The sequence below is a fragment of the Diabrotica virgifera genome, chromosome 6, assembly GCF_917563875.1.
Source record: "Diabrotica virgifera virgifera chromosome 6, PGI_DIABVI_V3a".
Taxonomy (NCBI): Eukaryota; Metazoa; Arthropoda; class Insecta; order Coleoptera; family Chrysomelidae; genus Diabrotica; species Diabrotica virgifera.
The window spans coordinates 60,712,019-60,735,832 of NC_065448.1; the positions used below are offsets into that span (position 1 = coordinate 60,712,019).

Consider the following 23,814-nt stretch of genomic DNA (forward strand, 5'->3'; position numbering starts at 1 on the left):
CAATATTTTATCACAAAACGAGTTCGGAATTTGAAATAATAAAAATATACCACTGATGCCATGTTTTGTGTACTACATGAAGTTTACCAAGCACTAAACAATAATCTTTAAACTGCCACTGTTCTCTGTAACTACATATTCCAAAGCTTTTGATTGTGTAAATCACGACATTTTAACTAAATTTCTACGAAATTCTAAGTACTTATTTCTTTGAATTGGTTCCAATCCTACTTGGATAATAGGAAACAACTGGTTACAACAAATGATACTGACTCTAGTCCCAAAAACATTGTATGTGGTGTACCACTAGGTTCAGTATTGGGTCCTCTACTTTTCCTTATCTTTATAAATAACATTACTAATTTAAAAATAGATGGAAAAATGTTTCCTTTTGCTGATGATACCAGTATCACTTGGAGCAACTCAACTATTCCAACTCTTCATGCAACCATAACTTCGGATCTACCTACGATGAAAACCTGGTTTGACTTTAATATACTTTCTTTTAACGTGGATAAGACAGTAGCATTATCCTATAAAAGATCTCTTCATCCTTTGCTTCTTAATAACAGCCAGATCCGTACCGTTGATTCTGTAAAATTTCTTGGTATTTTTTTAGACAGCAACCTCAAAAATGGTCCTTCATATCGATTCGTTAAGTAAGAAATTCGCCTCAGCTTGCTATGCAGTAAGATCTATTTCAAGGGAAATAAATTTAACATCTTCTAAAATAACATATTTTTCGTTGTAGAGTCTCATCTTCGATATGGTCGTCCTTTTTGGGGTTCTAGTACAGCTGATCAATCATAAGTTATTTTTAAATTACAACAAAAAAAATAATATAACTATATATTGCAGAAGTTACTTCAGAGATCACGGAATTTTAACACTTTCATCTTAGGGGAAGCAATAAAGCACTAAAATTGGCCTTACCTCCGAAAAAAAAAACGACAAGACGGATCTTACTAATTCTTTTTGCATTCGTCCCTAATGACGAATATGACATCGGAAGTAATATCCAGAATATTTGGTGCCCAGGGTACCTACTGTTTACCTCGTCTTCGGAAATTTTGGGCAAATTCATTAAAAAGTTATTCAAAAATTATTAGTCACGAGATAAAAAGTAGGTACCCTGGGCACCAGGTACTCCGGAGATCACTTCCGATGTAATATTCGTCATCAGCGACTTAAAAAACCCCCCGAGTAATGATTTTTGACTAATATTTTAAGGAATTTGCCGAAAAGTCCCGAAGACCAGGTAAACAGTAGGTACCCTGGGCACCAAGTATTCCAGAGATCACTTCCGACGTCATATTCGTCGTTAGCGACCTCAAAAATCCCCCGAGTAATGATTTTTGACTCATTTTTTAATAAATTTTTTGGCGGAAACTCCATAAGACGAGTTAACGCCTAGGTACGCTGGGTACCAGGTACTCCGTAGATCACTTCCGATGTCATATTCGTCGTTAGTGACCCTAAAAACCCTCGAGTAATGATTTTTGACTAATGTTTTAATGAATTTTAATGACGAGGAAAACCGTAAGTGCCCTGGGCATCAGGTACTCCGGAGATCACTTACGACGTCATATTTATTTTCAGCGACCCCAGAAACCCCAGAGTAACAAAATTTAACTTATTTCCGCCGATAATTGACGAGTTCTCAATTTCTTTTAATGTCTGTTTGAGTTGCACTTAAGGAATGCATTTTTTGTATGCAATTTTTTAATATTATATCATGGCTCGGGGTCACAAAGATTCCTGAAGCATTCACGAATCGAATGCAAAAAGAATTATTAAGATCTGTCTTGTCCCTTTTTTTTTGGAGGTTCAGTGCTTTATTGCTTCCACAATCTTTATATATTTTAGAAACGGTTTGCTTAATTCGTAAACACCTTAATGTCTTTTCCGCAAGGCCTAATCATCTCTACTCCACCAAGAATTCAACCTTTGATATTTATTTACCGATCCCGTCCACTGAGTTAGTAAAGAAATCTATATCATATTTCTCAAAAGAACCTATACAGCCATCTCCCTTTACAACTTAAATCTGCAACATATTTCCCAAAGTTCCGTAAAATTACAAAAGCCATCTATCTAAAAGACCATATCGACGGTGGAAAAGCAAAACACTTGAAGCGACATTTTGATCAAAAATGACATTTATATATCACTGAAATCAGCATTTTTTTCTGCGTCGATTGGTATTAGTTTCATCACTCTCTGAGGACTTTGATGTCGCTTAAAGTATTGCAGTTTTGTGGATCATTTTTTATCGCCGATAAGTGTACCGACACAAAATTTTGTCAATTTCCGTATAGGTTGCTTTTAAGTTAACACCCGTTTGATATATTTGGCATTCCAATTGTTTATGCTTTCCCTTTTTAGCTAGCGAGAGGTGGTGACATTGTTTTTCCTTATCCTGAACTATGTTACTAATAATACTTAAAGTGTTTTTCTCTGTTCATACTAGTTAGTGGTAGGTGACTTAAATTATTTTTCCTATCTAACATTTACTGAACATCGCGTATTTAATGCGTTTTCCTCATATTTTCAGAATGGGTTGAATGGCGTTCAATTTGTGTTGCAAGATGTCTAATAAAATACGAAGTGTCGCTTAATGTAACGTATAAAAAATTATCACAAATGTTTTTAAATTAACCGACAGCATTACAATTTTTATAAATGGCGCCTAAATTGTTTTGACTGCAATTGTAAATGATGTTTAGTGTCGGTTAAGATATACATTTTTCTGATTACATATTTAATTAACGTGTAGTTTAATGCAACGTTTTTTTAACGAATTTTTTGCAAGTGACGAAGTTATAAATAGAAGTGCCAATCAAAGGTCGCTTCAGTCAGTGATCAGCCGTTACGGGGAGAGATCACGTTTGTTGAGCCTTATCGATAAGGGTGATAGTAGAACCGAGTAAGTAAATTATTACCTTTTGTTTGTTAATTATCTTAAAAGTATCCGATTTATTATTAGTCTATAGTCTATGGTATTATTTTAAATATAAAATAGTTGTTTATTTATTAAATTTGTCATATTCATTAACTGCCTAATTCAAAAACTTTTTTACAGTTACGTGATGATGGACCGTAGGAAGTTTTATAAAAAAGTAATATCCGAATTCTCTCAGGTACATGCTTAACGTAAATTATCCTTCGAAGACGAAATAGCATCAAACCCTACACAGGAACAACAATCTTCGGAATTAACTTGGATAATAATCAACCCTTGACATGCATTGAAAATATGGGTGATCATGTTTCATCTTCTAGAATATTTTATAAAAATCATCAGTCAATAAGTAAATCAGGTATGTATTATATTTAATAATTATTTATTCACTATATTTACCATTGTATGATTTTTACTCCACTTTCGCCTATGTTGCCATCTTCCTTTATAAGGATAAATGCGGCTTTTGTTTCTAATAAACGCATTGGTGGGATTGAAACGTAGGCTACTACCTGTTATATTTAAAGTAAATGACGAGTGTTTAGTGTTTGGACTAAATTTTTCTTGGGATATGTTATGAACACAAAGCTTCTCTCTATACAAGTACTAATGGATACAATAGTTTGAGAAATAAATTGTAGTAATTTATTTCAGAAATACACAAAAGCACGGATGTCCCACAAATAGAATGTTTGCAAAACAATAATACCGATGGCCATAATACTGAGACTCCACCAACCTTGGAAGGAATAGGTTCGTATTGGAATTTGTTATTTTCAATAATATTAATTTGCAATATTCAACTAATTGATAAAAGATAGATGATGATTTGAGTTTTAAATATCATTTTAGAAAAGGGTAGACGATACACTATAGCAAACATTATCATTACACGGCTCTGAAATGCTCAACTTGCGAACGTTTTGGGTGCTTCATTTGTATGTACCTTCATGATAATTTATTGCCAGTCTTTCTATTATTCATTCTTGTTATATTAGCCCTATTATGAAACATAAATAAAATATCATCTCTTTTGTTTCAGTTGACACTGTTGCAGAGTTTCAACGGACTATTGATAGCAATGTAATTAATAGCAATGTAATAACAAACACAATGGAAAATTTAGTCGCCAAAGATGCTGCTTCTGATCCTATTAATATTAAGCAAAATACAAAACGATCCAAACGACCCAGACTTAACAAAAAGACATATTGTGAATTTATCTCCGATAATGAAGACCCGTTTTTTATTTATGGTTCTAGTTCGTGGAGTGATACAGGTAACACTGTAACGATTAGTTATTACCATCGTTACTAAAATATTTATTCCAATAGTAACTAGGTATGCAACCAACTTTACAGACAATTGTATTGAAAGTTGCCGTTGATCGACGACAAAATTGGTAACTTTTGGGGAATTCAGAACCTAGAAGTTGGTTTGTGTGTCGATACGGCTTCCGGCTGACGTGATTGTCATTGAAGAAGGGGCTATTCGTCACTTCAATCTCGGCTGTTGTTGAAATCAGACCCATCAGCCATCACGCCAGTGGCCATTACAGAGAATATAAAATTTTAGTTGAAATGTTTGAATAGAATATACGTTTACGTGGGAAGAAGTTGTTTTGTTCTTGGTTGTTAAGTGGTTTTGAAAAGAAGAGGTTTTTTTTGTTTTCCAACACCTTTTTGAAGAGTAATGGGTATGTATTAAAAAAATGATGTTTTTTTTCCTTAAATAAAAAATAACCCTGTTATTCATTTCAAATATCTTACATATATTATCTTTAAATGAATTGTTATTCTTCAATCATCAGATTTGCAATACTTCAATACCATCGCACTTATTTTTTTCTACAGAGAAAAGAATTCTTTCTAACTATATACTTCCAGTTCAGAATCAGTTTGAAATTAATGACCATTCTCCTTCTTTCCTTTATATAACTCCATAAAGTAATCTTAATTACCAGATTCATATTTACTTGTTCAAATACTTCCTTATATTCGTTTAAAAAGGCTCTTTCCAGTCAAGGATAATCAAGGTCAATGACTTCAAGCATGGACGTCAAACTCAATTTTTACTTAGATTTTTTCTCTGTCAAGTTCTGATAAGGTGATACACCTTTTTGCAGAGGCCCTGTTTCTTTTGTGGTCAAGGCAATCAGCTGATCAAGGTTTGTTTTTTTAGCCACTGGTGGAGATCAAGATTAAGTCAATCCTTTTTTTTTGGGATATGGCATAAATAGAGGATAATTTTGAGTTCCTTTGGCATTGGATGGATTTTATTTTTTGTTTTTTTTTTGGAGATAGACAGTTTTCCCGGTGCTAGGAAGTACCTCCTTGTCGCACCACATCGTCGTACCTTCTGGTTGGTGAGAAGTACTCCCCCTAAGGTAGAGGAAACCTGGAATATACCTTACTTGGCTCTCCCGCATCAACTTAACCGGAGTTTGGAGAAGCCACAGGCCTACTGTTTGTAGAAACGACAGGTTTTATTATTAAAATTTACATTTTCAATTCTTTTCGTAACATATTTCAACTTTAACATTTTTAATAACATATATAATCTTAATAATCAAATAAATTCATTTTTCTAAAATCAATTAACGTAATCATAATCAATATTTTTCTTTTCCACAACTTTTATATGTCATTTTCATTATTGTATTTGCATTTTATTTTATTTAAAATAGTCCGGAGACCATAACCTATCTGGTAAGATACTGTGCACACTATCTCGGGTTATTATCACAATATATCAGTATTGTCCGGTGTGTCATTCCGATCAGATGTGGGATTGTCAACCAATATTGTAATCCTCCTTAATAATAAGTTTTTGTACACCCATATTTAGATCCATTAACTGTCTTGGTATAATAAATTCAATATATTTGCTTTTCTCTACTGTAATATCTGTGTAATAGACAGGAGCGTACTAGCTTAGTACGTCAGGTGGTTAGCTAGTTTGTATAAAATTGTATATAGGGGTTATAGGTATTTTTTTTTCATTAAATTTGTTGGTTGTACATATAAGTTTTATTATCCTACCATTTTAATAGTATTAGTTAGGTACAGCAATATAGGTCACGTGGAGAAGAAAATATTCAACTCTTCCCTGGCGCTCAACACTACTTCTGAATATCTTCTTGGTCAATAGTTCTTTTCTTTTCATTACTCCTTATATTAATTTATTTTCTTTATCATTCAAGTATTTCAGTAGGTACCGTCTTACTAGGGCGTGCAAATACGGCCTGATCCTCCCCTGAGCCCTACTGTTTAGTCTCTTCAATTTCCAGCTAGCCTAGTTTGAGGAAACTTCCATAAATAAGTAACTACCCTTTTAAGATATATCTATTCTGCCACAACAAAACCTCGTTTTTGTTACAATTGACGCTCGCCAACGTGGAGCCCGATTTTCAGTAAGACAGTACCTTTCTTTATTTTGTTGCTTAGTGTAAAGTTTTCTAGTAAGTATCTTTCTGGTTCATTGTTGTATATTTTGTAATTATATAGAGATACATTTTTGATTCCTTTTGTACGTTATTTAGAAAATACACTAGTGCACTTGTATTGCTGTATTGGTACTATTTTAATTTATTTAAAATAATAATTGTAAATCGTGAGTAGGATAATATTTGAACAGGTGTATTGGTTGACAGTTCGGTCTGGTCGGTTTGGTGATACCTGGATATTTATTTTTGAAAAATTTTGAATTATTTATTTTTTTGATATCTAGGTACATTACTACTTTTGATTTAGGTGCAGCCACAATATACTACAGTTAGCTAAATTTTTGCTTACCATACCTATATATAATTTATAAAGTTTTCATTTTTTTATATACATTTTCGTTTAAACATCTACTTAAATTATTTTAAATATCTACCCCAAATATATATCTCGGTTATATTTGGTTTGTCGGTTTGTTAGGTCGTTAGTTTAGCAGCTCGTCGGTTGAGCAGCTTGTTTAGTAGATTGTCGGTTAATTGGGTCGTTAGTTTGTTGGGTTGGGTTCGTTTTGTCGTTGTTGGGTTGGGCTTATTGTTACTAAATTTTTCCTACCACCATGTGTACCTTTCAGCCAGAGCATTTATTAGTTAAGGAGGTAGATTATGAGTTGAGGATAAGAGAAATAGAGGTTGAAGAATCCGCTAAATGTGATAGAAAACGCAGTCTATTGCGTGGTGCTCTTAAACAGGAGCAAGGAAATAGGAGCTTCCGACAAATTTCAGCTGCAGCTATTCCTTTCCTGGAACAACAACAGGGAATAAATGAGACACTAGAGGATCTTACGCAAAAGATAAATAATTTTGGAGGGACTGTCCATGATAGCATGTATTCTAGATACATTTCACGTCTTGCTCATATCTCTGGTCGTGTCCACTTATTATGTTGCTCAGATGAGGAGCAACAACTTTACAAACGCTCTATGTCCATTAGGATTCTCAGTCTAGAAGGTGAACTCGATTCTCGAGTAAATCCTCTAGCCACGTCCACTCCTGTTTCTCCAGTTCAAGCCTCTAATTCCTTGTTACATCCCAAGCCTGTGCAGGTACATAAGTGGGGAGTTTCGTTTTCTGGTGAAGGCCACTATGACAAAGTTATTTCATTTTTGGATAGGGTAGAATGTCTCCGTGTTTCAAGAGGCGTGAGTGAAGAGGATCTTTTTTCAGCTTCTGCAGAATTATTTACTGGCCATGCTTTTACGTGGTTTATGAACAACCGTGGTAGCTTTACCACTTGGACTGATTTGGCTCAGAAACTGAAATCTGACTTTCTGCCGTATTCTTTCCAGACTGATCTCTTAGACGAGATCAAGAACCACAAGCAGAAACCTGGAGAATCAGTGACCATGTTTATCAATACTATGTTAGGCATGTGTAGTCGATTAGACACTCCTTTAACGGATAGTTCGAAAATCAAAATAATTCTAAAATGTTTGCTACCTTTTTACCATGCCCAATTAGCACTGGTTGATATAGCCAGTATAGAAGACCTCACAGAAAAATGTAAACGCTTAGAGGAAACTCTATCTTGGTCTCTTAATTCCCCTACCACTTCGCAATTCAATTCTGGTCCTGTTGGTTTTAATTCTCAACCCTCAAGAAATCGTTCTTGGCAATCTAGACCCCATACACCGAATGTGTCTGTGACTACTTCTTCTTTTTCTTGCTGGAATTGTCGGGAAGCTAATCACGCATTTCGTGATTGTACCAGACCCCAAACGCGGATTTTTTGCCACGGTTGTGGTAGAGACAACACATTAAAACGTAACTGTTTTAAGTGTTCGGGAAACGAGCATGTAGAGGCTCGTACCCTGAGCGTTCCTCAAACAGCAGCACCATCAGGGAACATGACCGCAGCTGTAGACGAAGCTTCAGGTCCAATACCCGCCAGCAGCTCGAACACCTCTCAGGAAGGAAGAAACACTTCCAACCGGAGACCAGCACGCAAACCGAAATCCGGGAAAAAGTAATTGTTAGTAACACTTCAGTTGACTCGTACGGTTCGCTTGATCGTAGATTATCCCCTCCAGTCTTAAGCTGGAATTTTAGTAATAAGCATAATCAGGACGAGGAAACAGTTCCAAATTCTATACCAGGTTGTACGTTTGTAAATAATAATAATATGTCTATGTTAATACCAGATAATTTTGAAAATAAATCAGATATTTTGGATTTTGATATAAATTCGTTATTAGTTAGGAAACATAATGATAACCGACCTTATCTTGAAATTGAAATTTTAGGACAATCTTGTTTAGCTCTATTAGACAGTGGCTCTAACATTTCTTTAATAGGTTCGTATTCGCTGAAATTGTTAGAAAACACCGATATTAATGTTATGCCTATTTCTTCTCTGCAAGTCTCTACTGCGGATGGTGCAATCCAGTCAATTACAGGTAAATTTGACACAGAAATCGTACTTGCCAATATTCGGAAAATAATTACATTTTATGTTATCCCTTCAGTTAAAAATTCTATAATTCTTGGCATGGATTTCTTAAATGCATTTAATAGTACATTAAACTGTTCAGATTTTTCGTTGTTTATATCTTCCTTTAATGTCGCAACTGTAAGTGCCATTCGTGAGTTCTCTAGTTTGTCTAGCTTAGAACAGAACCAGTTAGAGAATATTATCTCTAAATTTTCTTCTATCTCTTCCAAAGATAAATTAGGCCGTACACATTTAATATCTCATACTATCGAAGTGAACACTTCAACTCCGTTTAGACAATATCAATATCCCATACCTCAGGCATGGCAAGCAGATTTAGGTAAAGAAATTGATTCGATGCTCTCTCTAAACATTATCGAACATTCAAATTCTTCGTATTGTTCGCCGTTATGGATGACGAAGAAGAAGGATGGATCATTCCGAGTATGCTTCGATGGTCGCAAACTTAATAGTATCACTACTAATCGAGATGCTTATCCCATCCCTCGGATAGATATAATTCTGAGCAAACTTCAGAATGCCAAATATATCTCTTCTATCGATTTATCCAAAGCCTTCTTACAGATTCCGTTAAGCGAAGAGAGTAAGAAGTATACTGCTTTCGCTGTCAGGGGTAAAGGGTTATTTCAATTTGTCACAATGCCTTTCGGTCTAGTTTCAGCTCCGCAAACAATGTGTCGTTTGATGGACTTGGTTATTGGTCCCCAACTCGAACCATTCGTATTCTATTATTTAGACGACATCATAGTTGTTACTCCTGATTTTTCTTCACATATTGAAATATTGGAGAAATTATTTTCACGCCTTAGAGAGGCTAATCTCACTGTTAATTTAGAGAAATGTAATTTTTGTCGTCCTAATTTGAAATTTCTAGGATATGTTGTTGATCATCAAGGTTTGAGAACAGATCCTGATAAAGTAACCGCTATTAAGGACTTCCCCATTCCTAAAACCACTACACAATTACGTAGGATCTTGGGCATGTGTGGTTACTATCGTCGATTTGTGCCTTCTTATTCTACTTTATTATCACCCCTTACTGACCTATTTAAGAATAGGAAAAAGGGCCAGACTATCACCTGGACTCCTGAAGCTGATGATGCTTTTCATCGCATTAAAGAAGCTCTTACCAGTGCTCCGGTCATGACTTCACCTGATTTCAGTGAACACTTCTACCTCATGACTGATTGTTCGAATACCGCTTCAGGTGGCGTACTCTTTCAGATGAAAGATGGTTCTGAACACCCCATAGCCTATACTAGTAAGAAGCTTAATAAGGCTCAGAAAAATTACTCCACTACAGAGCGTGAACTCCTTGCTATTATTCATGGCTTGGAGGCTTTCCGTTACTATTTAGAAGGTCGTAAGTGCACCCTTATTACTGACCACAGTTCATTATTGTGGATGCATTCTATGCGTAACCCCTCCCAACGTTTGTCTCGATGGATTTGTAAGTTGTCAGCCTTTGATTATAATATCGTCCATCGTAAAGCAAATGGTGTTGTAGTAGCTGATGCTTTGTCTCGAACATTTGATGTCAATCTTCTTGACTTATCCACTTTAGTTCCGGATGCATGGTATCAGAAAATGGTGGAAAAGGTTACCCAAGAACCTGATCAGTATCCTGATTTTAAAGTAGAAAATAATATCCTTTATAAGCATGTTGTTAGTTCAGTAGAAGCTTTGTCTAATATGTCTGATTGGAAAATTGTCGTCCCAACAGCAAACAGGGATGAAATTCTTCGTACTTTTCATGATAATGTGACATCTGGTCATTTCGGTTCCTATAAAACATTTAGTAGGATAGCAGAATTATATTATTGGCCTGGCATGCGCAACTATATTAAGAAATATATATCTAGATGCAAAGTTTGTGCTACTTGCAAGCCAAGTACTATGCCACAAGCTGGATTAATGGGTACTTTTAGGAACATTGACTTCCCATGGCAGATGATATCCATGGATCTGATTGGACCATATCCTCGTAGTTACAATGGCTATACCTATTGTTTAGTAGTTGTGGACTACTTTACTAAATTTCCACTAGTTTTTCCTCTTCGGAATGCTGCTGTCCCTGCCATTGTGAAATATTTGGAGGAACAAGTCTTTTTGTTGTTTGGTGTTCCCCAAATTGTGTCTTGTGACAATGGTCCTCAATTTGTGTCTAAGGCCTTTAAGGATCTTCTAACTAAGTACAAAGTTCAGAAGATCTTTTATAATGCTGCATACCATCCGCAAGCTAATCATAGTGAGCGAGTGAACCGCAGTATTGTAACAGCCCTTAGATCGTACACCTATCCAGATCACAGAGCTTGGGACCAGTATATCCACTCGATAGCTCAAGCCATAAGAACTTCGGTCCATGAAGTTACTCAATGTTCTCCAGCTTATCTGAATTTTGGTAGAAATATTGCTTTGTCTGGTGATTATTTTGGTTTAATTTCAGACAATTCCTCAAATCTCCCTCAGATCTCTGAGAAACTTCATCGTTTAGATGATGTTCAGACTTTGCCCCCAATATTTGCAGACATCAGGAAGAAGTTAAAATCTTCTTACCTTAAGTCACAGAGTCAATACAATTTGAGGAAAAGAGATTTGCGATTCTTTGTTGGTGATCGGGTATTAAAACGTAATTTTGTTAAGTCAAGTAAAGGTGATGCTATTTCTGCCAAATTTTGTCAGAAATATGTCCCATGTGTTGTCAGTAAAGTAATCTCTCCTTTAATATATGAATTAAAAGATAGTTCGTCCAACAGGAAACTTGGTCGATTTCACATAAAGGACTTACTACCAGATAATACTGTCAACGACTTAGCATCTTCGTCGTCAGAAGAAGAAGATTAACTTAACAGGTTTGATCAAGTTAACTCCTCTTTCTAAATTTTAGAAATACTCGATTGTTCAATGAATAGGTTAACGATTGGATTTTGATTTTAGTCACCAGATGGGGACTCTATGTTTTATCTATTATAGTAGTCTTTCTAGCTTTCCATATTCTATGTATCTGAGGTGTCATTAGTTTATTATTGAGATTTAGCTTAGTTGGGCTTAATATTGAACTGGTATGGAGCTGTTAACACCTTGTATGTGATTATGCTTATATATGTCATCACTTGTAGATTAATGTATCTACCAAATAGGTTTAGATTAGGATTATCTTGTTTTGTATTTGATTTTGTAGTTTCTACTGGAAAGTTATTTCAATGCTTAGCATGATTCCTTGGTACATTAGCTTATTTTTGTCTAAAGAAGTCATTGTGATATTTGTTTGGGTAAATGCAATTTTAGTATACAGTGTGATTCCAAAGTTATACTTCATGTGTCCAAATTTGGATAAAGTTAATTGAGATTAAATTTATGATAAAGACTATGAAACCATTTCATTATTTATTGTAATGAACATTTCTTAGGAAAGTGGTTTGCCTAGCTTGGCTATGCAAATACGTGGGTTCGAGACTTGTTGCTTATCGACTGTGCACCTGATAGGAAGCAGATTTCATTGCTCACAGTTGCCTAGTTCCAAGCCATACCTCAATTAGTTCAGATGCTGAATCTTTATGATAGAATGTTTCATCATCATTTTAATCATGCACTAGGCATTCTTATTCGATTTTCAGTTTACATTCATTCTGAAGAAACTTAGTCTTAACTTGTATGTTTATCTATCCTTCTTAAGTTTTACTATTTTATTATTCTGATAATGATGGTAACTTCTTTGCTATATTGAAATATTGTAGCTTTTGTATTCACCAAGGGATTATTTTGTTCAAGCATCATCTTTCCGAGAACTAAATTTTTTTTTGTTCATATGTACCTTAGGGTCAGGATCAATATCCTGTTCTCTGTGAGTAACTAGGGAACATTTCTTAATCTGCAGTTTCTTTAGAAATTGATTTACTTGTTCTCTAGTATTTCCATAATTGGATTTATTTATAAGAGTTATTAATATGTGACTTCTTGAATTCTTTCATGAGAGATGACTTCGAAATATTGGTTAGCTTCTTCTGGCCATTCTTATCATTCTGTTGTAGCTATAGCTATAGTTAGAGAATCCCAGAGTAAGCTAACTTCTGTTAGGTCAACTATTCGATTAGTTACCCTTAGATAGATCTCCCATTGAATCTGATACAAATCTGATGATCGGTTGAGTTAGGGTCATGGTAACAAATATGTAATCATCATTAGTACATTTAGTACTAGGTTGTAGCGTTGCTCAATTAAATCTGCCTGATTGTTCCACCTTGGATATGCTTCAATATAAATCTGTTGTCTAATGTCGGATCAATTTAGGATAAAAGGCTTGCTACAATATTTTCCTTTCTTGTCAATAACTCTTATATTTATTTTGATATACTATGGTCTATGTTGGCTTATTGCGAATTGGCTACGAAATCTACTAATTGTTCACTTTGGATATGCTCTATTTAAATCTGTTGTCCATCGATAGAACGATCTTGTATTACTCGTCCCATTCGACATTTTTTTTGATTAGGATTTATCTGAATTATGTAATTTAGAAAAGGGTTATAATAAACCTTAAATATGTATGTTGGTACCATATGTGATATATTGGTCATTAGGACAACTCCATTTACATGACTCATAATTTGCGGTTAGGTATAATCGATCGAGTCAAATGTAAGTGTTTATAAGTTAGTCGTTGTATAGGTTATGCTTTGTTTTGCAGTTATGAATATGGTTATTATGGTGTTCTTGTTGACTATAATTTGGGGTTTTATAAAAATCTACTGAATCAACTTGAACACAATTTGGTCTTTATGAAGTATGCCACCGAGAACTTGTCCTACGAGTTCTGTGTCACCAATATAGGTTATTTTAGAGTAGAGTAGTATTCTTAGATTCGTAGTATATTTTAGATATTTGGTTATTCACGCCTGTGTTGGATCCCACAGCGTGTGATTTCTTTTTTATGGATACTTGTATTGAGTATTTATATATGTATAAAAAAAAATTGTTCATTAGATCAATTTTTTTTTCTCCGAGTAACGGGGGAATGTAACGATTAGTTATTACCATCGTTACTAAAATATTTATTCCAATAGTAACTAGGTATGCAACCAACTTTACAGACAATTGTATTGAAAGTTGCCGTTGATCGACGACAAAATTGGTAACTTTTGGGGAATTCAGAACCTAGAAGTTGGTTTGTGTGTCGATACGGCTTCCGGCTGACGTGATTGTCATTGAAGAAGGGGCTATTCGTCACTTCAATCTCGGCTGTTGTTGAAATCAGACCCATCAGCCATCACGCCAGTGGCCATTACAGAGAATATAAAATTTTAGTTGAAATGTTTGAATAGAATATACGTTTACGTGGGAAGAAGTTGTTTTGTTCTTGGTTGTTAAGTGGTTTTGAAAAGAAGAGGTTTTTTTTGTTTTCCAACACCTTTTTGAAGAGTAATGGGTATGTATTAAAAAAATGATGTTTTTTTCCTTAAATAAAAAATAACCCTGTTATTCATTTCAAATATCTTACATATATTACCTTTAAATGAATGGTTATTCTTCAATCATCAGATTTGCAATACTTCAATACCATCGCACTTATTTTTTTCTACAGAGAAAAGAATTCTTTCTAACTATATATTTCCAGTTCAGAATCAGTTTGGAATTAATGACCATTCTCCTTCTTTCCTTTATATAACTCCATAAAGTAATCTTAATTACCAGATTCATATTTACTTGTTCAAATACTTCCTTATATTCGTTTAAAAAGGCTCTTTCCAGTCAAGGATAATCAAGGTCAATGACTTCAAACATGGACGTCAAACTCAATTTTTACTTAGATTTTTTCTCTGTCGAGTTCTGATAAGGTGATACACCTTTTTGCAGAGGCCCTGTTTCTTTTGTGGTCAAGGCAATCAGCTGATCAAGGTTTGTTTTTTTAGCCACTGGTGGAGATCAAGATTAAGTCAATCCTTTTTTTTTGGGATATGGCATAAATAGAGGATAATTTTGAGTTCCTTTGGCATTGGATGGATTTTATTTTTTGTTTTTTTTTGGAGATAGACAGTTTTCCCGGTGCTAGGAAGTACCTCCTTGTCGCACCACATCGTCGTACCTTCTGGTTGGTGAGAAGTACTCCCCCTAAGGTAGAGGAAACCTGGAATATACCTTACTTGGCTCTCCCGCATCAACTTAACCGGAGTTTGGAGAAGCCACAGGCCTACTGTTTGTAGAAACGACAGGTTTTATTATTAAAATTTACATTTTCAATCCTTTTCGTAACATATTTCAACTTTAACATTTTTAATAACATATATAATCTTAATAATCATATAAATTCATTTTTCTAAAATAAATTAACGTAATCATAATCAATATTTTTCTTTTCCACAACTTTTATATGTCATTTTCATTATTGTATTTGCATTTTATTTTATTTAAAATAGTCCGGAGACCATAACCTATCTGGTAAGATACTGTGCACACTATCTCGGGTTATTATCACAATATATCAGTATTGTCCGGTGTGTCATTCCGATCAGATGTGGGATTGTCAACCAATATTGTAATCCTCCTTAATAATAAGTTTTTGTACACCCATATTTAGATCCATTAACTGTCTTGGTATAATAAATTCAATATATTTGCTTTTCTCTACTGTAATATCTGTGTAATAGACAGGAGCGTACTAGCTTAGTACGTCAGGTGGTTAGCTAGTTTGTATAAAATTGTATATAGGGGTTATAGGTATTTTTTTTTTCATTAAATTTGTTGGTTGTACATATATGTTTTATTATCCTACCATTTTAATAGTATTAGTTAGGTACAGCAATATAGGTCACGTGGAGAAAAAAATATTCAATTCTTCCCTGGCGCTCAACACTACTTCTGAATATCTTCTTGGTCAATAGTTCTTTTCTTTTCATTACTCCTTATATTAATTTATTTTCTTTATCATTCAAGTATTTCAGTAGGTACCGTCTTACTAGGGCGTGCAAATACGGCCTGATCCTCCCCTGAGCCCTACTGTTTAGTCTCTTCAATTTCCAGCTAGCCTAGTTTGAGGAAACTTCCATAAATAAGTAACTACCCTTTTAAGCTATATCTATTCTGCCACAACAAAACCTCGTTTTTGTTACAACACGTCTTCAGATACATCTACCCATAATAAGAGGCCTAAGAAAAAGATAGTCAAAAAACACAGAAGGTAAGTAAGGAGTTAGCCAGTAAAACAGATGATATTGGCATAGTTGGCGAAAAAGGTAAAAAAACAAAACGAATAAATTATAGAAAGAATAGAAAGGATCTTAAAAATAGAGGTCAAGATTATACCCGAGCAGACGGAACAATACGTTCTAAAAGAGGAATTAAACTTAATCCTTGTATCGGAAAAAAATGCGGCAATGGCTGCCAGAATGTACCCGAAAAACGAAGATTGTCATTGTTTCATCATGTCATTGTTTCATCATTGTTTGGAGTTTGAGTAGTGCTAGACAACGCGATTGGATTGTAAATATGAGCCGACGAAATTCTATCAAGAGAAAACGTTCAAAAGATAGTGGGAAACGTTCTTTTTCGTACGAATATTACATTAATGATAACGAAGATAGACGAAGAGTCTGCCAGCAGTTTCTACTTAACACCCTAGACATTACACAAACTTATGTGTATTATACACTAACAAATTCCATTGAGGGATCTGCAAAAGATGATCTAAGAGGTAAAATCATACCTGCTAATAAAACTAAGGAAACTACACGACAAAGCGTTATAAACTTCATCAAGAAGTTGCCAGCACTTCCCTCTCACTACTGTCGAAAGGATACTACTAAACTTTATTTACCAGTTGAATTTAAGAACCAAAAAAAATTTGTACCGTATTTACAAAGACGAGAAAACATCCGAGGGAATAGACTATGCCAGTGAAAAATTTTTTTAAACATATTTAATACTGAATTTAATATAGGCTTTCATATTCCTAAGAAAAATAAATGTCTCAAATGTATTAAATTTGATGCAGCAAACACTGAAGAGAGCAAAGCAGAAAAGCAAGACCACCTTATGGAAAAGAAAGCTAGCAAGGAAAGGTATAGTTTTCATTGTGAAATGAGTCAGAAACGCACAGATTTAATTTGTACATCTTTTGATCTTCAAAAGGTATTGAACACTCCGCATGGCGAAAGCATGTTACTCTATTATTCAAGAAAATACGCCGTATACAACTTATGTTTTTATGAAAATGGCAGTAGAGAAGGCTTTTGTTACATCTAGGGAGAAACTGAAGGAAAACGAGGGAGCAATGAAATTGCTTCTATTATCCAGAAATACATAGATCTAGTGGATGCACGGATCTCAGTGAAACACCTCATACTGTATTCCGGTTCATGTCCCGGACAGTATAAGAATAGGCTCATTTTGTCAGCCATTCATAATGCGCTTAAAAACTGAAAATATTGTAAGCATCCAAATGAACTACTTGCTCCCGGGACATACAGAGATGTCTGTTGATTCTATGCACTCTGTTATAGAAGGCGCTGTAAAAAATACTATTGTATGGGCCCCTTCGCAATGGGCTACAGTTTGTCAGTTAGCTAGAAAAGAACCAAAGCCTTATAACGTCAGTTATTTGGATCATACAGATTTCCAAGGTTATGGAAGCTTTGCTGACAAATACTTTCGCGGTAATTTAACTGGAAAGATAAGCAAGATCAGAGTTGCTACTTTTAAAAAGTCTAAAATCAATCAGATGTCAGTCAAATATAGTATGAGATCAACTGAAGAAGAAGAAATTATTCCTATCATCATTTGAGGAATAAATTCAAAGGTCGTGGACCAATTGTACAAAACATCTTTGCCCATAAGTAAAACAAAATATAACGATTTAAAAAACTTTGTGATGATCAGGTGATCCCCAAATTGTTCCAAAGGAATATATAAATTTACCTTCAGTTACAGGAATTGATACCCTCGCAGAAACGGGCATAGACGACATTATGTAAAACTTTGTTTTAGATATTTAATTTTTGTTTCCTTTTCACATCAGTTAGCCTTATATATTTAATACCCAAACTTATTGTACACAAGATTTATCTTGTATAACGAAAGAGTTTTTGTTTTTATACTTTATTATATTAATATTATTTTCTAAACGTTATTTTATTTCTGATAACCGTCACCCTAGATATAGGTAAGTGTCGAATTAAAACTAGAGTGCAATAATTATGTTTAATAAGGTATTAGATGACTCGTAATAATGTGCCTTTGTTGTTACAATTACTTTTTCAGTTTATTGTATTTTAGTTATAATAATAATGTTTTCAATTAAACTTCTTTTAAAAATCTTAGTTTTTTTAGTTTTTCCTTTACTTATTTAGTACAAGAGTAGGTATGTACTTAATTTATTCATTGCCTAATTTTTATTACTTGTTAAAGTACTTAAGATGTTTTTCTCGAGGCATTTTAGAGAGTATTGCGTCATATAATTTGTTCTGCCTAGCAGATATAAAAGTTTACCAATGCAGTTGAATTGTTTTTATGCATCTCATAATTTGGTAAGAGTGGTGGTTAATGTGTTTTTCCTTACCCAAATAAAGTGTCTGTGAGTACATTAAATTGTTTTGCCTTATTTTATATTTTGACTAAAATCATTAAACGCCACTTATTTTTATTTATATCTATCATTCTAGATTCTAAACTGACCGTAATTCTGACATACCGTTATTTTTTATCGAGATAAGAGTAAAATTGAATTTTTTATGAATTTTTTTCGTAAAATTATAACTTTAATTGGCTCTCCTGTAAAGTTTAAAAAATGGCGCTTCAAGTGTTTTGCTTTTCCACCGTGCGTCGATATTATTCAATAGAACAAAAATTTCTTAATGAATAAATAAGAAAATTGGGTGTCATGTGCAGCATGTTGAACCTTATTAGTTCCTATTATTGTATTTTTTTTTTGTTGTATGTTCAGTTTGCAATTTATATAAATTTTGCAATATATTGTTTTTATTTTTGCTTTACTTTAATTATCTTATACACTGTATATTGACGATTTATCTAATTTTAGCAAATTGTATTATTTGTTATTGTTATTTTTTGACTGTATGTAAGCTTTGTCCATATTGACCAGTGACAGTAAGGCATATTTCTATTCTATATTCTATTCTAAATTTGTTATACCTATCTATAACTTTGTATTTTTCATAATTTTGTTAATTTCAAGATTTTTGTTAGAAATCTAGAAACATTTTCATTTTGAACATTTATTTCAAGTGCTGTCTCGCTAAGCACAGCAAAGAGAAATTATTAAGGAGATATAGCAATATCCAACTTCACTAAATTCTTAATTTCTTTGTTTCACGATTCCTCAAGACAACAGCCAGAGTCGACGTGAAACACGAGAAAGCTCTAATTTTATTTGTTTTAGGGTTATATAATATGAAATACGAGCATCCATTCTACGTGCGCCTAGTACGTCAAAAAATTTCAAAGGCAGAACGAAACTCCGTATAATTTAAGAAAGATCGTTTCTTTTTTTACAGCGATTATCTTTTAATGATTTTAACCTCTAATCGTGTAGTAAGATTTTTTATCACGTGTTTAATTCTGTCCAATCAGATTATTATTTCATCGGTAATTTTCTACTGTAGAAAATAACAGTGGGAGTTCTTTTAGGTAGATTATTTCAGTTTAATTTCAACCAGTTTCTTAGTTTTGACAACTCTCACATTTAAGAAGATATCCATAATAAACTTTTAGTTCTGCATTTAACGTCAAATTGTCATGAGGAGAAAACAAATCGGCAAATTTAAGCGCCCTAGTTTACTTCGCATGAATACAACTGTATTTATAAATAATTATACGTCTAATTCTAATATCTTCATCTAAATATTTGCTAAAGTCTGCTGTTTACTTTGACAAGTTGAAAAATGTGTATCACATTAATTGGGATCAATGTCATGACGACGACAGAAGAATAAAATAAGAAGAAAAATAAATAAGAAAATAATGCTCCACTTTTTCTCAAACTGGTTGTCATTGGGCAACAGGCACTCGAGCCCTGTTTTCGAGTCACTCGAGCCTTTCTGTTTTTAAAGTTGTGTTAACGGATATGTTTTATTGTTAATTCAGTTTTGTTTCAGATAAGACACACGTCAAAAAGCAAAACCACCTATTCTCTTTATTTCTAAAGATATCAGGAAAACTTAAAACACAAAATATTCACAAAACGTAAGACTATAATAGGATCCGATATATAATCACATTTGTAGCTCGTTTCTCTACAAGTACAAAAAAGATGTGTGAGAAAACTTTTACACAACCGTGTTAATACTGGTTAATGAATACTGTTAAGAAAAATCTAAAACAAGAAAAAAAATAACGAAATCCATCTATATCTTCACGAAAAAATCAACTATGAAAATGAGCATAATTTTCTATATCCCTAACTTATGCATCGCAGTATATAGGCTGAGGCAGATAAAGGGCCTATTAGAAATATCTGGAGAACTAAAGGCTAAACTGAATTACAAAAATTGGAATAAGGGTATTTTGAAGACTGATCTATTTAATGAAAATATTTTCATCTATTTGGTACTTCCGGTTATACCGGAAGTTGCTTATAGCTTCGTTTTTTTAAATGGCACACCCTGTATATTTTTACATTTTTTGATTCTTCTCGATTTCTTCTTTCTTAAAATATGGGGTTTTGTAATATTATACAGGGTAGGTTAAAAGATAATTACGTTTTCTTATTAATTTCGTACCAATATTCACACCCTGTAGGATTGTAGTAGTTTGACATAATAAACTCTGTTTATGTTTAAATGATTTTTAATATAGTTTACTATTTTTAACAATTATTAGTATAGCTCAATTTTAATTTTAGTATACAGGGTGGGTCAAAACTCGGAATGAGTATTTTCTGAGTTTTCTTAAATAGAAAACCATATATTTAATTATTGTAATGAAATGGTATTTCATGGTACTTTTTTACTTCTTAAGCATTCCCTATACCTAGCTGCTTTAATTTGTGCTTAATTGTTAATCGCACCAACAATCTTAACTTCGATGGTATTTTGATAGATGAACCATTATTGGCAATTTTAAGTATTAGACTAGATTAATATGTATTTATTTCCAAAAAATTATTTGTGATTAAATATTTTCACGGCCAACCTAATACAATTTCACGTATTTTGTGTTGCAATTAATGTTTGGCTTGAATGACCACTAACTCACAAATTAAAGCAGTTAGGTATAGGGAATGCTTAAGAAATTAAAAAGTTCCATAAAATAACATTTCATTATAATACTAAAATACAGGGTGTTCCATTTAAGAAAACTCAGAAAATACTCATTCCGAGTTTCGACCAACCCTGTATAAATACTAAAATGAAAAATTTAACTATACCAATTATTCTTAACCACGTTCTACACCTTCGGCAAAGGATTAAAGATTTGCATGAAATTTTAGTATGTTATAGTTTACTTCAAAAAACTAAGACTTGATTTTTTAAAAATTGTTTTACCGTGCCGTTTAATTATTATTAAGGGTCAAAGTTAAGTTTTAACATGGGATCTTATGGGAATTTTTAAAAAGTTAATAACTTTTGACCCAAATTTACGATGTTTAATTATTTGTGCTTAAATTAAAGGTTTTTTTGTAAGGAATAACATATTAAAAAATGAGGATTGTTTACCGTACCATTTATTTTTAATTTATTTATTATAATTAATTCGGTAATTTATTCCGTAATTTCAGTAATTTATTATAATTTATTTTTATAAAGTATGCAATACTGAAACATATGATTTGAGTATTCTGCTATAAATGCATTGTTACCAACTTTCGCTTGCATATAAGTTTCCCCCCTTTATATAACGTCGTTAACAATAGTAGACTATGCTAAAAATTATTTGAATATAAATATAGTTTATTATGTCAAACTACTACAATCCTACAGGGTGTGAATGATGCTACGAAATTAATAATAAAACGTAATTATCTTTTAACCTACCATGTATAATATTACATAACCTTATATTTTAAGAAAGAAAAAATCGAGGTGAATCCAAAAATGTAAAAATATACAGGGTGTCCCATTAAAAAAACGAAGTTGCAATGAACTTCCGGTATAACCGGAAGTAGCAAAGAGACGAAATTATTTTCATTAAATAGTTCACACCTCAAAGCCCCTGTATTCCAATTTTCATGATCTTCTTTCTTATAGTTCTCGAGATATTTCTAATAGGCCCTTTATCTGCCTCACCCTGTATGTTACAGATTAGTTCGTTCATAGAGATTCTGACCAATAGAAATCAACAAAAATAAAAATTTCAGCGATTATTTTTTAATGATTTTAATTTCCACTCTTGCAGGTAGTAATATTTTTCATCACTCTACTTACATATTTATATGAGGAATAAATTTAAGTATTTTGTTTCTCAAAAATGAATAACCATTTTCAATTTCGTTGCAACATGAAACTACAGCCGCATCTTTATTCTAGTTCAATCAGAGAGTGCAGCAAGCACCTCTACCGGTTTCGAAACTTATTAGTCCCTCATCAGGAGGCACATATGCTGCTCTCTCTGACCCAACTAGGACAAAACCCGGCGTGCAGTTACGGATTGCAACGAACGAAATGGCAGGGATGTCCTAGCGGCAACTGCTAACAAAGGACTAAGTTTTCAATCTAATAGCACATAAAACAACATAAAAAAATGTTACTCTACATCCTACCAGATTGAAAACAATGGGAACCTTCTCTGGTAACACCTCCGAGGCTTCTACAATTTGCAAGTCTCCTGATGAGAGACTAATAAGTTTCGAAACCTGTAGAGGTGCTTGCTGCACTCTGATTGAACTAGAATAATGGTGCGGCTGTAGTTTCGTGTTGCAACGAAATTGAAAATGGATATTCATTTTTGATTTACATGTTTACTCTGATTGGAGTACGAAGGGAACCATTCTCGTTGGAGCTTTACCGCGCTGAGCAGATGGGACGTGAATTATAAATTGTAAAATTCCCTCATCTTCCTTAGTCTCAGCATCCGTTATGACTTGCAAATTGTAGAAGCCTCTGATGTGTGACCATAGAAGATTCCCATTGTTTTCAATCTAGTAGAATGTAGAGTAACATTTTTTGATGTTATTTTATGTGCTATTAGATTGAAAACTTAGTCTTTTGCTAGTATTTTGTTTCTGTTTAACCACAATGAATTTACTAATTTTTACTAGCATCGTAGCATCAAAGAACATAAACACTGTTGGAGAATATAAATAATTGGGTGAGAAAGAGAAGAGTAGAACGGAACGACCACATAAGCCGAATGGCAACAAATAGATATGTAAGGACTACGAGAGACGATTCCCCAATAGGAAGACGATCATTGAGAAGACCGCAAAAACGATGGAACGACAAATTATTAGAGGCACATTGAAAAAACAGAAATAGTTATGTCTACGCAAAAAGAGTAAGAGGAAGAAGATGTTTATTTTATACATTTTTTTAACTTTTGGTATCTTTGTTGGAGGAATAAATAAATATTGATTTTAACCAGTCTGGTGTAAACTGGTAAACTGGTATATTTGATTGAACAGTAAACTCCGTTCTTTAATATTGTTATTTCAGAATAACTCGATCGATTCACTATATATTTGATCTCATCCACTGCTTTTATTGTTTTCGGCTTGGCTTGTGGCTTAAGTGATGAAGTGTGATAAATTAGTTTTACCTATGCTGTATGGGCCCACCCTCTTAGGCTATACCGCCACGTTTTCTTTCTGTGTATAATTCCCTTTCGATTTATATTCGATACTTCTTCCTAATATTACTTAAAGTTGGTGAAACTCTCTATAACGCAATAGATGCTCATGGTATGAGGGCTTCCTAATTTTAGCGAGTGTTGGTCACGTCTTGTTATTTAAGCTAT

At 33.5% G+C, this 23,814-nt stretch overlaps 1 protein-coding gene and 1 long non-coding RNA gene across 3 annotated transcripts in view; one reads left to right on the forward strand and one right to left on the reverse strand.

The window, feature by feature from the left end:
• Positions 1–23,814, reverse strand: part of LOC114330063 (nephrin-like) — a 197,134-nt gene that overhangs the window by 142,859 nt on the left and 30,461 nt on the right. The gene's annotated exons all lie outside the window — the stretch shown is intronic.
• Positions 3,634–15,689, forward strand: LOC126887072 (uncharacterized). 2 transcript variants are annotated; one of them, XR_007698947.1, is made up of 3 exons: positions 3,634–3,715; positions 4,005–4,658; positions 14,823–15,689. It is a non-coding gene; the product is annotated as an uncharacterized LOC126887072 (long non-coding RNA). The 2 variants fall into 2 exon arrangements; XR_007698946.1 differs by lacking the exon at positions 14,823–15,689 and adding an exon at positions 5,144–5,988.